At 45.6% G+C, this 15,649-nt stretch overlaps 2 non-coding genes across 2 annotated transcripts; both read right to left on the reverse strand.

Annotated features, from left to right (window-relative positions):
- Positions 1 to 221: 221 nt before the first annotated feature.
- Positions 222 to 294, reverse strand: trnaf-gaa (transfer RNA phenylalanine (anticodon GAA)). The gene has a single exon. It is a non-coding gene; the product is annotated as a tRNA-Phe (tRNA).
- Positions 295 to 798: 504 nt separating this feature from the next.
- On the reverse strand, positions 799 to 871 carry trnaf-gaa (transfer RNA phenylalanine (anticodon GAA)). Its single transcript has one exon. It is a non-coding gene; the product is annotated as a tRNA-Phe (tRNA).
- Positions 872 to 15,649: the final 14,778 nt, after the last annotated feature.

Consider the following 15,649-nt stretch of genomic DNA (forward strand, 5'->3'; position numbering starts at 1 on the left):
TATATAAAGGAATATGAGAGTGGTTGTTTTTCTCTCCATGGTTAGCAGGGACTTGTGAGTGAGAAGGGATAATGGATCCTTCTTGTGGGGCTGAGAAGCAAAGGAGAAGTGGTCCAATATAGGAACGTGGATTCATTCACGTGTCAATACATTTTGTCATCTAAAACTATTGCACCTTTTGGAAAGGTTGATGGAGTAAACAAAGTTGTACATGGACCTGTTGCCGAAACCCGGGGTTGAACCAGGGTCCTTTAGAACTTCAGTCTAACGCTCTCCCAGCTGAGCTATTTCGGCACATTTGTCTGCAAGTTGTAGCCTGTCACTTGATTGAGGGTGTTTGACAGTACTGAAGGAACAAGGGGACCATATGATTTCATGTCATGTCAGTGCCACAAGCCTGTCTTCAGTACTGGGAAGATGCATGAGGTCTTCCACAAGTTGGAACGCTTATGAAGCTCAAGGAAAGGTTGAAGAGAATCAGTCTAGGGCTTTCCCATCTCAGCTTGATAAAGCACTTTACAGGTGGTCATTATCTTGTGTGTGAGAAAGCCAGCTTGATGTTTTTGAAAGTACCAGATATATAAAGGAATATGAGAGTGGTTGTTTTTCTCTCCATGGTTAGTAGGGACTTGTGAGTGAGAAGGGATAATGGATCCTTCTTGTGGGGCTGAGAAGCAAAGGAGAAGTGGTCCAATATAGGAACCTGGATTCGTTCACGTGTCAATACATTTTGTCATCTAAAACTATTGCACCTTTTGGAAAGGTTGATAGCGTAAACCAAGACGTACATTGAGCTGTTGCCGAAACCCGGGGTTGAACCAGGGTCCTTTAGATCTTCAGTCTAGCGCTCTCCGAGCTGAGCTATTTCGGCACATTTGTCTGCGAGTTGTAGCCTGTCACTTGGCTGAGGGTATTTGACAGTACTGAAGGAACAAGGGGACCATATGACTTCATGTCATGTCAGTGCCACAAGCCTGTCTTCAGTACTGGGAAGATGCATGAGGTCTTCCACAAGTTGGAACGCTTATGAAGCTCAAGGAAAGGTTGAAGAGAATCAGTCTAGGGCTTTCCCATCTGAGCTTGATTCAGCACTTTACAGCTGGTCATTATCTTGAAGTCTTCAGTACTGGGAAGATGCATGTATAGATAGATAGATAGATAGATAGATAGATAGACAGATTTTTGTTTTTTACTATGGCACAATATTGTATACATATTAAAATTAAAGAGTTGCTCGAGATTAATGTAGTATCTACTTATTTGAACTTCCAAAATCCTGTTGAGAACTAGAAATTTTTTAGCAATGTTCCCAGGAGGTCGTGGAGAATAATTCTAGTCAAGTAAACCAAAGGCAGAGGGGCATCATGGTAGGGAGGTCTGTGGTTTACGAGGTGGTCTTTAATGCTGTCTTTCATTGGATGAAGAGAATCAGCAATCTACCACAGGATCCGGACTTTTCCATCCTGGAAGACCCCACAGGGACAGAGCACCTTTAAACCATAACAATAACCTGCCTTTTCAACATAGCTGCATTCGGTTGCAGACGACCCAGCAGAGATGAAACTAAACCCACACTAAGTAAACAACCATGGCCCAATGGTTGCAAAGGCAGGCATAGAAATCCCAGTGGACGCTCAGACACACAGCTGCTGCCGAGGACATTAAACAGCCAGTGTGAATGTCAGACGCTCCTTTATTACTTTTGTTGTCATCGAAGGTTTGAAACTATAACTTACTTTGGATTCCCTTCCATCTCTCTCTCTCTCTCTCTCTTTCACACTCTTTCTTAACCTCTGTCCCTCTGTCTTTGTGTGTGTCCTTCTTCATTTAAGTCAGTGATTTAAATAAATCATGGACCGGTGCCATCTGCTGTTCCAGCACCACAAAAATCAGCTGAGAGAAAGCGACAGCAGAAAAAGAGGAGAAAAAAGACAAGAGAAGAAAGCTGGCATGATGACGATGATGACAGCAACATAGTTTATCTTCCCTGTGGCAAACGCGTTTAATATTGGAAGGTCACAGCGTGTCCAGATGTCACATGGCATTACAACAAGTTTATGAGAATGAGGATTCGCCATTAATAAATCACAGTCTGAAGAATGCAGCATAGTTAATAGGTTCTGCAGGAGGACTAGTTACAAAAACTCGACTGACTTCATTCAGCTGCCTTCATGTCGCATGTGGGACCTGCTGGTCACATCTGGTAAAGCCACTCTGTCGCAGGAATCCATTGATGTTATTTTCGAGATCAGAAACGGACACATTAATGTATGCAGATTGGGGGAGATATTTTGGTCTCTACGGTGGGGGGCCCGCGTCACTGTTTATGAAAATGTCCCACTCGGTGGTAAACAAAACCACCTCGCTAAATAGGCTCAGATTGCCATATTCCAGTGGCCCACAACAACACGACCTGCACAATTGACACTTAACCGAACATCACCGACGCTGCACCTGCAAACATTTGTCACATGTTTTGACTACAGTCTAGCCCTTCATATATTGCAATTGCTGCTCAGTTACATTTTTGACTCCATTTAGCTTAGTTGTTATTTCAACATGTGTGAAAAGTACAAATTCTTGAAACCAGTTGTAAACTTTTCCAATTTTCCACGAATATTGTTAACACTATTGAACCTTGTCCTTTACCAAACAGTTGTCTCATGAAAAAGCTTTAAAAAGTTCCTCTTTTGTTTTGTTTATTGTTGCCTTTTGCCTTTGCGTGCCGCGCACCAGTGCCGTAGGACGCCTCATGCATCTACATGAGATGCTGTGAGGTTTTGACAAAGTTCCGTCAGTATTTGACAACCTGGGATGACAACATGTGGGTCCGGAGGCACAAACGTTGCTGTTTAATGGCCGCGCCACGGTGGCAAAGGCCAATAATCAGGCATGAGACATGAATCACACAAAGAGGTCACATTGTTTGGAACAGTCCTTCCCCGAAGGCGCGTTGTGTTTTGCACTCATTGGCACATGCAAAGACTGTTTGACAAAAGAGATATAAAATAAGGGCAGAAAGGGGAAGTTTGCATGCTGTTTATTTTATGTGCACGAGGGGAAGCCGGGGATTGTCACTTCTCAAGTGTTGCAAGAGCCCTGAGACCATGTCTGGAAGGGTTAGGAAAGAGTGTCATCACTATCATGCCAGCATCTCATCATCTGACAAACACTCTGATTTAATACATCCGTAATTTATTCTCTGCACTTGATTAGAAAGCAGCAGCGAAATGAGGCAACCTCTGGCTAAAATGAGTGACAGGCCTTCAAGGCAACAAGGGTATATGTGCAGATACTCTGATAAGGTCACCATTGCTTTTAATGACCAGCTCTTCCAGGCTTCCATTCACATATGAATGAAATCATCAGAACTGAGGTTTAAACCAGGAAAGAAGAAGAAAAAAGGGAATCTAGCTTCCTTTTGATGCAGTGCTTCCAAATATGCATTACATTTTATATGTAATAAGATATTAGACCAGGAAATATCTGTGTTTATAACATTACTATGAGGTATGTAGGGTGTGAATCCCTCATGGGAAAACGAGAACATTTTTCAGCTAACAAAAAGATGCTAAGAAAGCTGCTGGAAGCTGGAAGGAGAGACAACTTGGCCGCTTGATGTTACACAGCATTTCCTAAAAATCCTGAGGAGGTTTCAGCTTTGAAGAAACGGAACAGGTTAACAGAGACCAGTTCAAAAATGATGCTCATTGTGCATCCCAAACAATCACGTGTGCGTTGAGGGGTCGGCAGGTTGCCAGCATACTCGTTTGACACAGTGCCTCTCTGACAGGTTTCAAGGTCTGCCAGCACACACACACACACGCCACCTCACATCTGTAGAGCTTGTCTTGGCCTGAGGCTGTTATTGGTGTGGTGGTGGTGGGGGTGGTGGGGACAGCTGGAGCAGAGAGAGCAGACGGAGAACGTTTTCCTGAGCCACTGACGTCGCGAAGAGGCGCTCACTTCACAGGAGCGCTAATAAGCCTTTAAAGGTAAAGCCCAAAACCTGAGAGGATTTCGGAAAGGATGGAGATTTTCCGAGAGCAGGTGGAAGAAAAGATAATCCAGCAGAGCTGCTCAGATAAAAGGAAGTCGTGTTCCAGAATTATCCAATCTGAAAGATCTGGACATGTTTTAGGAGCCGACATTATTTTCAAGGTCAACAGATTTCGGGGATTAACATTATATCTACTCAGGCATTTGACATCTACAGTATAATGAATGTTGTATTTGATGTGATTAAGCAAAATAAGGCAGCATGTACGCATTTATGTAGAAAGGCCACAGATACTATATAAATACATTTGGAGGATGCGCCTGCATTAATGTGTCTGTGCCACTTTATTTAAAAGTGCACAGTTCAGTTATCCTGCTTAGAGAGCAGTTCCTAAATGTCAGTCTGGCCCCCGTAGGGCTTAACTTCCTGGTGCTGGAGGATTATGGGAAAAATGTCAGGCACAATCTGAGGTGGTGAGGAGAGCAAATGAGTAAAGTCGAGAGAGAAGCGGGGTGGAAGAGAGACGGCGGAGATCGAGGGCTAGACGGAGAGAATGGGTCTGGGGAATATAGGAGTGTGTGACAAAAATTAATCAAAGGACGTACAGTTGCACAGGAGTGAACACACACACACACACACACACACACACACACACACACGATATGTTGCATAGCCCGAAGCAAAAATGACTCACAGAGCATATACGTGTCTCTGTGGTTGACATGATGCCTTCAATAACTGACAGCTCTGGTGTCGACTTGGCAGCCCCTACAGCCGGGTTAGCTGTACAGGGGAAGTACAGAACAAACGCAGGCTAATGCCGGGAGAGGAAGTGAGCACAGCTGAGCAACAGAGGGGCATTTGCTCCTTAAAACGGATACCCCTTTATCTGTGGCTGCGTCTGTGTGCTCATGCTGCCACACAGTGTTAGCGTTCCTGACCAAAAATCCTTCTGCTCGTTTGCGTGCGCAGAAATATCTAACGTCAGGAACAACGCCCTCCTCGTTTCAGTGCTTTCTTATGACTCTTGTGGAGGTGTGAGATGGAACGGGACTCCTGCCAAGCCTAACAACCCGAGCCACGTTGCTTTTGTTAGCACCGTCTGCGACCCCGGGTCACTGAGACAAGAGCAGCCTACGGGTTCGGGAGCTAGCAAAGCTCCCAGTCATTATAGCACTGACAAGAGATTGTGTTCCAGAACCAGAGCTTATAAAATCATGGCAGACACTCCATTGTTGTGCTGCCCATGGACTGTCAGTCTTAAATTCTTCCAATATCTGACTCTCAACACCTTTGAGAGAGCGGGGGGAGGAGTTGAATGAAGGGCTGGATTTAAGATAAAATCTCCAACTCACAAAAGGGCACTTCAAGTTATCAGGGTTGACAGGAGAGGAAAGCGCTGATATGCTCCAAATCCACAGGCACTGAAAGAGATGCAGATTAATCCAACACAGAGCAAATGGGGCTGCAACTGCAGCCAGCCGCCGAAAAACCGCGTCTAAAACAAACAAAGCTAAATGGAAGCACCGAACCTGAATAGGCTCCCTCTAAATTAGGCTGAGGAAAGAAACTCAAACATTGTGTGGGAGACGCTGCTCACCTTGGATATTTTGATGACTGTATTAAAATGGGTGACAGCTGCTCTCGCTCAGGCTTACCTAGACGCGTGCTGCGTGATAAAGAGTAAATATTAAACACGCTGGCTTCTGGGCGCGATATCAATGAGTCTCTACTACATGTACGATGTTCCTCACTCCCTTTGCATTATTTTAAGCTTTAAATGCCAAGATTGATAGGGGAACTAGCATCGATATATTAACACTTTACAACCGCTGCAACACCCCTTTATAACTAAGTAGTTAGCGTGTTAGCGTAGCCTTTTTGTATAAACTTTGTATAACAGAATCTCACTTGCATTAGCAAGAATACACTGACCCCATTGTTACAGATTGTCGTGTGTGTGTGTGCGCAAGTGTGTGTTGTGGGCACGTCGGTGTGTGTTCCATTGTTTCAAAGTGGGGGACCATCCATCACCGTTAGGTGCAGAGCTCGACTCACACCCAGGAACAATCTAATTCTGCTTAAAAACACCCCTCTCTTCTTCACTTTGCCTGCTCTCCCCGCTTCACCTTCTTGTTTTGTTTCTCCTCCTCGTTTTCTCGCTCTCCCCAGGATTCGACTCAGGCCGATGAAAACCTCCCAAGCATGTCTGCAGTAATGCCTCACACACAAAACACACGTGGAAGACACAATCTTCTAGTCTCGATATTGTTCTCTCCCAGACTTTAGTGTGTGTGTGTGTGCGTGCGTGTGTGTGTTCGTGTGTGTATGTGTGTGTGTGTGTGTGGTTATCATTCTGTAAGCAGAGAGCAATATGAGACAAAAGCCTCTTCAGAGTTTTCTCCAAAAGAGAGTGAAAGTAACACTGAGAATTTCCACTTGACTATTGAATTCCGCCTGAAAATGAGGCGTGAACAGCTTCGGAATGAGTAACAGTAATTAGTTTATACTCAAAACACACATGCGCGTAATCTTTAGCTGCAGAGAAAGGCCGAGCCTTGCAGACTGAGGGTGTGAAAAAACTTTTTTTTGCACATTAACATTCATTTCTTAGAGCTTGTATAAATAACTGAACGTCTCCGATTGCCCCAGAGGGAAGTCTGTAAAAGGGAATAAGGGAAAATGCTGTAAAAATCAATCTAAAAGCCACCGAATGGACCCTTTTCTTCTTCTATGTATGTGGTATTAACAACATTCGAAGAGGCTTGTATGTGCAAAGCTCTGAGGGCAGCGCGTAGACCAGTTTAGAGGCCCAGTGAGGCCAGTTAGACCAGAAAGCGGTGGGTTTCAGACCCACAATTAGACCCTGGAGCACCAGCCACCGAAGCCTGTGGAGAAGACGTCCTCCTGCCTCCTCCCGTACCTGCTGCGCCTCCTCCTCCTCCCAGTCGGAGCTGCCGTAAATCAGGCTACGTTTCCGCCGTCATCAAACTCGCCACGGTTGGTCTCGGAGGATTTTTACTGCTAGCCAAGCATATGAACTAACAGTCTGACAGCACCCAGCCTCAACAATCCGTGTGCGCAGGCTAGAATCCCTGCAGGAAACAGTTACACAACACCTCTTCCATTTCAACATCCCATCCGCAAATTCTACTGCAGGAGGCAGCTAAAATGCTGAGAAACATCCCTTTTTTTGGGTGTTTTAATCTTCCAGTCAGACACACACGCATCAACCGAACGAGTGGGAGCAATTGAACATTCTTTGAGAGTAATTTAGCATCATGCCCAAGGACACGTTTAAGTGCAGCAGCGGCCGGGGACTTAACCACTGACCTTTCAATTAGCGAACAACCTGCCGCAGCAACGGTTGTGCTGAATAAATATGTGGACAGCTTCATTTTAAGTTGTTCTCAGAATAAACGAAGCAACACTTGTTTCCATGATATGGATGCTGCAACAGTGAGGCTTTGCATTGGAACACCAGATCAGGAGACTCTGGAATTATGAAGACAAGCTTCCAGTAAACAACAAATGACACATTTCTCCGGTCACATCAATGCAGCATTAGCGTTCTCGTTTTAGCCGCCTTTGTTTTATTAATTGTGTTTGCAAGCTAACCTCCTGTGAAGGTTGTGCATGTGGCTAACAGACATGAGCATAATTCTTTTTGTTTTGTTTAGTAAATCCTGGACGAGCACAGTTGTAGGAGTGTAACCGTGGTCTGTTGTAACAGAAATAAAGTGATGAATGGCAAATTGGTGACTGTCTTCAAGACAAGAGACAAAGTAAGAGCCGCCACACCGTCACTAATTGGAAATAATGCAGAGTTGTCTGGGCAGCTTGGGATTGATGCTCAGGGGAATACACAGCTCCACTGCGGGACAATTTGGAATAACGAGAGTCATATTCTGCATTGTCTACTTGATAATTTTGTTTGTTTCTGTGATGAAATCCTTACAATCACGTATTTCCAGTCCACAAATGGACCGGAAATGTGAGTAATGGTAGTTTAAGTGCCGACAAAAACCTCTTTGTTGGGTTTCAGGACCAACACGTTAAGTTGAACCACTTTCACACAGGAGCTGTTCAGTCCACTTCAAACGGACCAGAGTCTGCTTGGTTTGGGCAGGTGTGACGGAACTGTGGACTAGCCAAGCCAACTCTGGTCTGCCTCCAAACACGAGTCTTGCATGTGAACCCTGGTGGGGTTCACTTACTATGTGACTGCAAAAGAACTCTCCAGTGATCCAAAGACAGGAAGTGAACCGAAGAGAGGAAGTAACCCAGTGCAATCAAAGAATCGTCTGGTGGGAGGAGTGAGGAGGGGAACCCAGGCCCGTGTTTCAAAGTGAGTCCAGATGAGCTTTCACACTTGCCCAAACAAACTCTGGTCCACTTGAATGGGTTCAAGCAAAGTGTGAAAATACCAGATGGAGGCAGAAAGATATTAAAGTGTGATCAGAGGGCCATTGCTTGGGGTTTGTGGACAATAACCCAGCTGAAGGACATCATTTTAGGTCCTGGGTTTAGATGCAGAGACCTGATGCATGAAGTACTGTCTGTCCTGTTGTTTTCCCAGAACGCTCCAAAGAACTAGAAAATGCTGTCTTAAAGATATCTGAAGTGATTTCATTTCCATGAAGAGTCAATGAGCCGTATGAAAATGTTCCCACGCCACATTTTTTTCCACCCATTTTAGTAAATTAGAAAAATGTGGCCTCCGGGAAATTACTGCCAGAAATTGTGGCAAAGTTATTTCAGCGTGTTCTCCTTCCTTCCTACATGTTTAAAATCAAAGTTAGCTTTTTTTCCCCAATCAAGTTAAATTCACAAGGCAAAGAGGCGGTGGGGTGGGGGTGGGGGGGGGGGGGGGGGGAGTCCATCAGGAGAAGAGAGCAAAGAAAGGGAGTCATTTATATTCACTTTTCCTCACATCTGATTAGTTCTCCTGGAGAAACTGTCAATTACAGATGGGGGAAAAAGTGAGATAAAAGATAAAAAAGGTTCCGCTGAGAAAATGTAGCCAGACGTTGGAAATCCGGCGATGAAACACTTCCCCTCAGCTCATGGTTATATTACACGCCATCGCTTCTTGATTTGGCTGTTGAAAAATGTGTTTTTCATCTAACATGAAGCCCATATTGTGAGGGCAGTCCCAATCTGCAGGGGTGACAAAGAGTCCTGATGAAGGTGAGACTTTAATGGGGTGGGACTCAGGACAGAGGATACAAAATAACCGGTGTCAATCGGGGCGGGAGCAGAACCCAACACAGACAGCAGATGGGGAGGACGAACCCCTGAAGTGATGATCGGTGTGGAAAAGCTCAAAAGAAGCCAATTCTTCCTCCCCCAGCACAAAAGATGGTGAAGGAGACGCTGTCCGTTTAACGTCAGCCGCGTGACAGATGCTGGAGACAGAAAGACGGACCGCCGTGTTCCGGGCCAACGGAGGATGAAGGTGCTTCAATGTGGTTCCTACTTTCGAGCTGAATAGAGCCAGAAGAGCATTGTGCTGCACCTTTACCTGCCGTATGGTGATGAAGTCGCACCAGACGCTCTTTAATCCTGGTCTTCATCGGCCTCTACACCAGCGGGTTAAAGCACAGGTGGGCACCATCCGGACCGGGCGGGTTCTGCTAGCAAACAGGCTGCTGGGAGACTCAACCAAAGGTTCGGACTCTCCCAGACACAACTACATTCTCTTCTCTTCTCCTGGCTTTCAGCAGGACCCCCCCCCCCCTCCCCACACACACACACACACACACACACACACACACACACACACACACACACACACATATCAACCTGGTCCTGTTCAAGGTTCCTTTACATTGGAGATTCTAAGTTGCGGCGGCGGTGAGTCACTGCTGGAGGAGGGTTCAGGGCCCTCCTTTGTCCCTGATGAGACCTATGAAAATAGGTGAATTGGAATTTGTGACCGTGCCATAAAGATTTGAGCACCAGTTGCGAATAAGCCTGCGTGACCAGCCCCCCTGGCTCTGCTCTGAGAGAGGGGCCGGGTAAAAAAGGGGAACAAATAAATCTGGGCGCTGGTAGCTCAGGCTGTAGGGGACCGGGATGAGAAGCGGAGGGTTCTTGGCTCAAGCCCCCGGTGCGGATGAAACCCTGCTTTCACCCACATGCAACTGGGATATGCTGCAGCGCCCTCCCTGTGCGTTCCCAGATATATTTGTCATGACAAATCAGAAAATAAAAGAAAGGAAGGAAAATAGTGACAGCGAGTCAAATCCAGCCCAACCTCTGCTGTCTCTTTCATGACAAATGTGGTTTGTTTCTGTTGGTTAAAGTCTGTTTTCTTTTGCAAGAAATGAATCCAAATGTCACTTTCTGTGTGTGTGTGGGGGGGGTTGTGTTGCGTTTGTATTTGTGCACCCCCCAAGAGCAAACCTGGACAAAACACTTCAACTCTTCCCGTCTTCCTCTTTTCACCAGAGTGGAGTGCCTGAGAGGCTGGGACGCTGGATTAGGATGGATGTGTGTGTTACGGTGCCATAATGTGTGTCTCTGAATTGGCTCCTGAGTACAGGTGCTTAAGCACGCGTAGGATCTACAGAGCCCAATCCTCTCTGCTCTCCGCTCAAGCCGCACACATGCCAGCAGGGAGGCGTAAAACTGACAAGATGCATCATTTCAACGTGCGTCCCTTATTAGGGATCAAGGGGGCGACTTCAGGGGCTGCGAAATGAAGCCAACAAGAAGTTCAAACTGCAGTTCTCCCAATGCTCTAATGAGGCTGCCTGCTTTCGCAGTACAAACTCACCAGATAAAGAAGCCTGCTCAGATGGGCATCACACAGCGATGGAGTTGGTAAAGTGTTGCTTTGGAAGCGTAGGATAATCCAGACACGCCCGCAATGTGTGCACGAGCACAGCGGCCTACGTTTGAACTGGGCTTGGGGATAGCTGGTGGTGCTGGGCAGCATAGTCTAAAGACAATTGAAGGCCCCACAAGACTCCTATTAAAGGAAATCTTTCCATGCAAATATTTCATAACAGGAAGCAGGCCTGAGTGGAGGAGATGGGGATTAAGAATCAAATGTGATCAAATAAAGTGCACGTCCATCAGTTTGGTTTTTTTCCCCAAGTCCTCTAAAAGGCTCGGACCCCAGGTTTGTAGGTGCAAGTGTGTGTTTGAGCACAGGACTGTTCTGATTGACAGCTAAAAAATAACATTGGGAGGGATTTTCCTTACTTTCATGGCCCCTGTTATCCTGTGACACTTGCACACTGCTCAAGCACAGACAGTCTTATCAGGTGTTGTGGCCCATGTAAGCCATATGTCTGGATAAAGACTACACTGTGCTTCACTGCCCGGACTGAGGAGAGAGAGGGAGTGTGTGTGTGTGTGTGTGTGTGTAAGAACATGAGCATGTCAGTGTTATCACTGGGAGTGCAGTGAAGTTAATTGGCTTCAGTTGAGAGGAGCAGCAAGACAATGGTTTTAAACACAACACACACACACACACACACACACACAGAGTCTGTGTTGCACTGCAGTTTTCTTTTCTTTAGTACAATAAACTTTTGAAATGAATGCACTTTTTGATTTGCTGGACATGTGGAGCCAGAACAAACAGCGTTTCTCACATAAAGTTATCTCATAAAGGAAACTGTGCCGAACACATAAAATAATGCATTTGTCAACAGAGAAGAGCAGTGGGGAAATTATGTCTCACCAGCCTGAATATCTCTGACACCGAGTGAGTAAATATTGTTAATATTGTTTACGACCAGCTAATTATATACGGCTGATTTTGTATTTTCTGTGTTTGCACGACAGAAGATACTCAATTCAGTATCTCACAGCAAACACTAAAAACACAAGGCTGTCCTTTATCAATCTCATTGATGGAAAAAAATGGCTGTTAAAGAAAAAGATGAGAATCTTTGTCCATTAATTCAAAATAAATTTTAGGTTGAAGGTAATTTCAAATGGTTGAGGCAAATAATAATGAAGCAATTAAATCTTTATTCATTTTTAAATTCCAAAATCAGCTTTGGGAGACAACAATCCGACGAGGTGCAAATGCTTTGGGAAAATAATGAAAACTATGTTGCTTCTGTTGGTAATTAGCTATTTATTAGCTAGTAGCTTAATGTCTTCTGAAATTCAATTATGAGTGAAGCAGAGACAAATCAGACAAGGCTACTTAGCTTACAAATGTAGAATTTGTGTTTTTCCAAAAGATTCTGGACTACAAGTTTTTTATGATCTACAAACTTTTCTACCCTTACCAAAACAGCCAGGAGCATCCAGAGACAGCTTCAAAGTCAAAGGTCAATTTCATAAAACAGAAAAAGAACAGTGGCAAAACAAAACACACAACAGCATGGGTCTCTGATTTATCAGTTGTCAACTCTGCGCCGCACATTTAAACACATTCCTGCATCAGCCAGAAGAAACAGAATAAAAACTTCAGCAGTGCCATCGTTGCCTGAGTCCTTTCACGAACAGCAGCTTTGCTAATGAGCACGACGTTATCAGCATAACAAAGAGCCTGAATAAACAACGTTATTGGTATATCGGGAACAGCCTCCAAAGCGTTGCCTTAATCATCCTCGTACTATTCCAGGCATCATCATAAAGCACATATGCTAACAATTAGCACATCTCTCATGTCCCCGCCCCGGAAAGATGAGCCCAGGAGTCATTTCAGGTACAGTGAGTGAACCACCAATGTTCATGTCTCGATCTATTCCAGAAAGGTACGGAACGGCCAAAAGGCAAAATCACGGTCATCATCTTACAGGAGGTGCACACAAGTGACAGGGCGTGACGGCTGGTCTCTGTGGTTATGGAGGGGCCGCATCTTTGTTGACTCAGTGAGTGCAAACTCAGGTTTGGGTTATTGATTTTTGCTGCGCCATTGCTCTTTTTTCTTCAGGTGCAGCCCAGTTTTCCACTTATTGCCCGACTCTTGCTTCTGTCGCTCACTCTAAATGTGTTTGTGCCAGCAGTGGAATTACCCCCATCTGGGCCTGAGCGTTCCCGGCTGGCTCGCAGGACCCAAATTGATGCTTTTTGTTGTAAAAAAAATTGTCAGTGAAAGTTTTGTTTAAATACCAGATTTAGCTGCTTACTTGGGGTTTTTTTTGTAGTTTTTACACAGTTTATTTTCCCCTCTTCTTCTGCTTTAATGAGCAGTCAGAGAGAAACCACAAAATGGGCATTGAAATGCTGAAATGGAAACATTTTTGTCCAGTTGGTATCAAAGGCTTTTTATACCAGGCTGCCGCTTCCTCCCTTGGGTACAATTGGCCCGCCGCAGCGTAATCGCCGGCATGCCGATGATAAGAACCGCTATCGCTGGGTTTAAAATCAGCCATTAAATGTGGACCGACCTGCCTTGTTGACTCCGACGATGCTCTCCCGCTGACGTTCCTCACAACGCCAGCTCTGTGATGCGCGCGGCCGTATTGGTGGTGGTGCAGGAGAAGTTCAGAGACGGTTGTTGACTTGCAACAACATCCTCCAGTGACATCTTAAGGGCTCATTTTTATGAAGAACCCCAGAGAGTGGTTTAATGATCAGGCACTCAGGGGGAAATGAGGGAAGTTTGTTATTTAAAGTGATGGCTGCAGCTTCAGATAATGGTGCTCCGATAATGTAGCGCCAGGAACTCCCCTTGCTGGTGGAGTTTATGTGTAGCAACTTAATCCTACACATGGGCTTCTTTCATACCTGCCTGTTGAGAAGAAAAGACGCGTTTAGGTGGACGTATTTGGAAACATTTGCACTATATGCAGGTGGTCCTTCTAAAAGATAACCATTCTAGCATCCGCCTTGTGTCCTGCTGTACGTTGTTGTAAAGTTTCTCCTCCATAACGTGGTCACAAACGTGGAAGTAAGTGAGGAGTTCACACTGGATACGAACAGTCATCGGCGGGCCTCAGGTTCCAAGGACGCGATTCGTCCCGGTGTATCACGGGGCTCGCTTCAGCGCTTCCCGGTTTCCTTCAGGAAACAGCCAGTAAAGGCCATCTGATGCATTCCAAATCCATATTACATGAGTTGCTGTTGGTAAAGGGGTTGATGGGAAAATTAAATCAAAAGTCTCAGAATGAAGCTTTTCTCAGATTCTGTGAGAAAAATAGCAAAACTAGCAAGCACCAAACTTCTTATTTTATAACGTTTATATTCTGGACATTTATCGTATGTCCTTCACAGTTTTATTTAGATTTATTTTTTGTGAGGACAGAAAAATACATGGTGACAATGGGCTGGTATACCTGTTGCCAGTTTTTTAAAATTCATGAAGTGATAACAAAAGATGTTGAATGTTAAAAGCACGATGGAATAAAGTGGAACCTACTGTCCAATACCGGTAACCCCACAGCAGCTAAAAAGCACCTTGCTACGTCTCCTCGCTACAGTTTTAGGTCACAGCCCAAATATCTTTCCCCCCCTTGTATCACATCAACTCAGCAACTCTGACCAAAAAGAATAATACATGTGCCGTATTCATAGAAAGGCGAGGATGTGGGAGTACTGCGGGATGAGGGAGAGGAGGGACAAAGAGGAAGAGGGCTTTAATAATGTATGCATTGTCATGTGAGCGAGGGCATGAAAGCGTGTGAATGGGTGCGAAGAAAAATAAGGAGGGAGCGGACCGGAGAGAGGGGCTGTATGTGTGTGTGCGAGACATTTCTGTGACCTTCTGCCTCGGAAAGTCCCATCTGACTAAGAAATGAGGAGGGATGGAGTGATGAGGGGGAGGAGAGAGGAGACTACTAATGAGAGAGGAGAGGTATAAAGGGGGCGGGCGCCTCAGAGCGGGATGGGCGGGGTTTGGCCTCAGCTGTTCGGTTGACAGTTGTTCCAATGATAGCGCCCCGCTTTCTTAAAGGGAGGATGGACAGACTGATGGGGGACGGTTGGGACGCACACGCTAAGCCACACGTGATGTTGATGATGAATCTGGGAGCCTAAACTGGAAGGAACCTGCCTTTACACCAACAGGCCACTTCCATGCTGGAAGCCTCTTTACCACCGCTTTTTTTCAGCACCGTTTAATTTAACCTGACGGTTCCGGCAAGAATAACGGCCCACTGGACGTGATAATGAGGCGGATTTACATAAACGATGCTCGCTTTGCTTCCTCCACGACATTAAATCCATTTATTAAAGATTTTACCTTGGTCTAACGGCCGGGGGAAGGAAAAGGTGAGCTGACATAGCGCGACAGTCCTAACGGTGGATTAGCGCCTCCTCGTTACTCTTCCAATAATGCTGATTGACAGCAGTGCGGGATCATCAGGTTATTTTCCCAAGGTGGGCCGCCCTCACCTTGGACCTATTGCTCTAAGGGTCTTTTGCCCTGTATCCGGCCTCAGTGCTCAGTCAGGGACAAGCCGGCAGTTCCTCCTCCCCCTGGCTGCGGGCACTGATTGTTCTTGGGTGGGGGCCACTGACAGTTATGGCGCCCCAGCTCGACGGCTGTTTGGCCACAAAAAACTGATGGCAGTCCAGATTAAAAAAACAAAAACCCAACAGCACCAATTTAGCCTGGAGACTTGTGCTCCTGGGCACTGACATTCCTTCCAGGCTTCCTTCCAACCAGAATCAGGAGCCATCGAGGCGTCTGAGGACCAGAACATATCAGTCGGTCTGATGTCGTCTCAATGAGTC

The sequence above is a fragment of the Takifugu rubripes genome, chromosome 12 (genome assembly GCF_901000725.2).
Source record: "Takifugu rubripes chromosome 12, fTakRub1.2, whole genome shotgun sequence".
Lineage (NCBI taxonomy): Eukaryota > Metazoa > Chordata > Actinopteri > Tetraodontiformes > Tetraodontidae > Takifugu > Takifugu rubripes.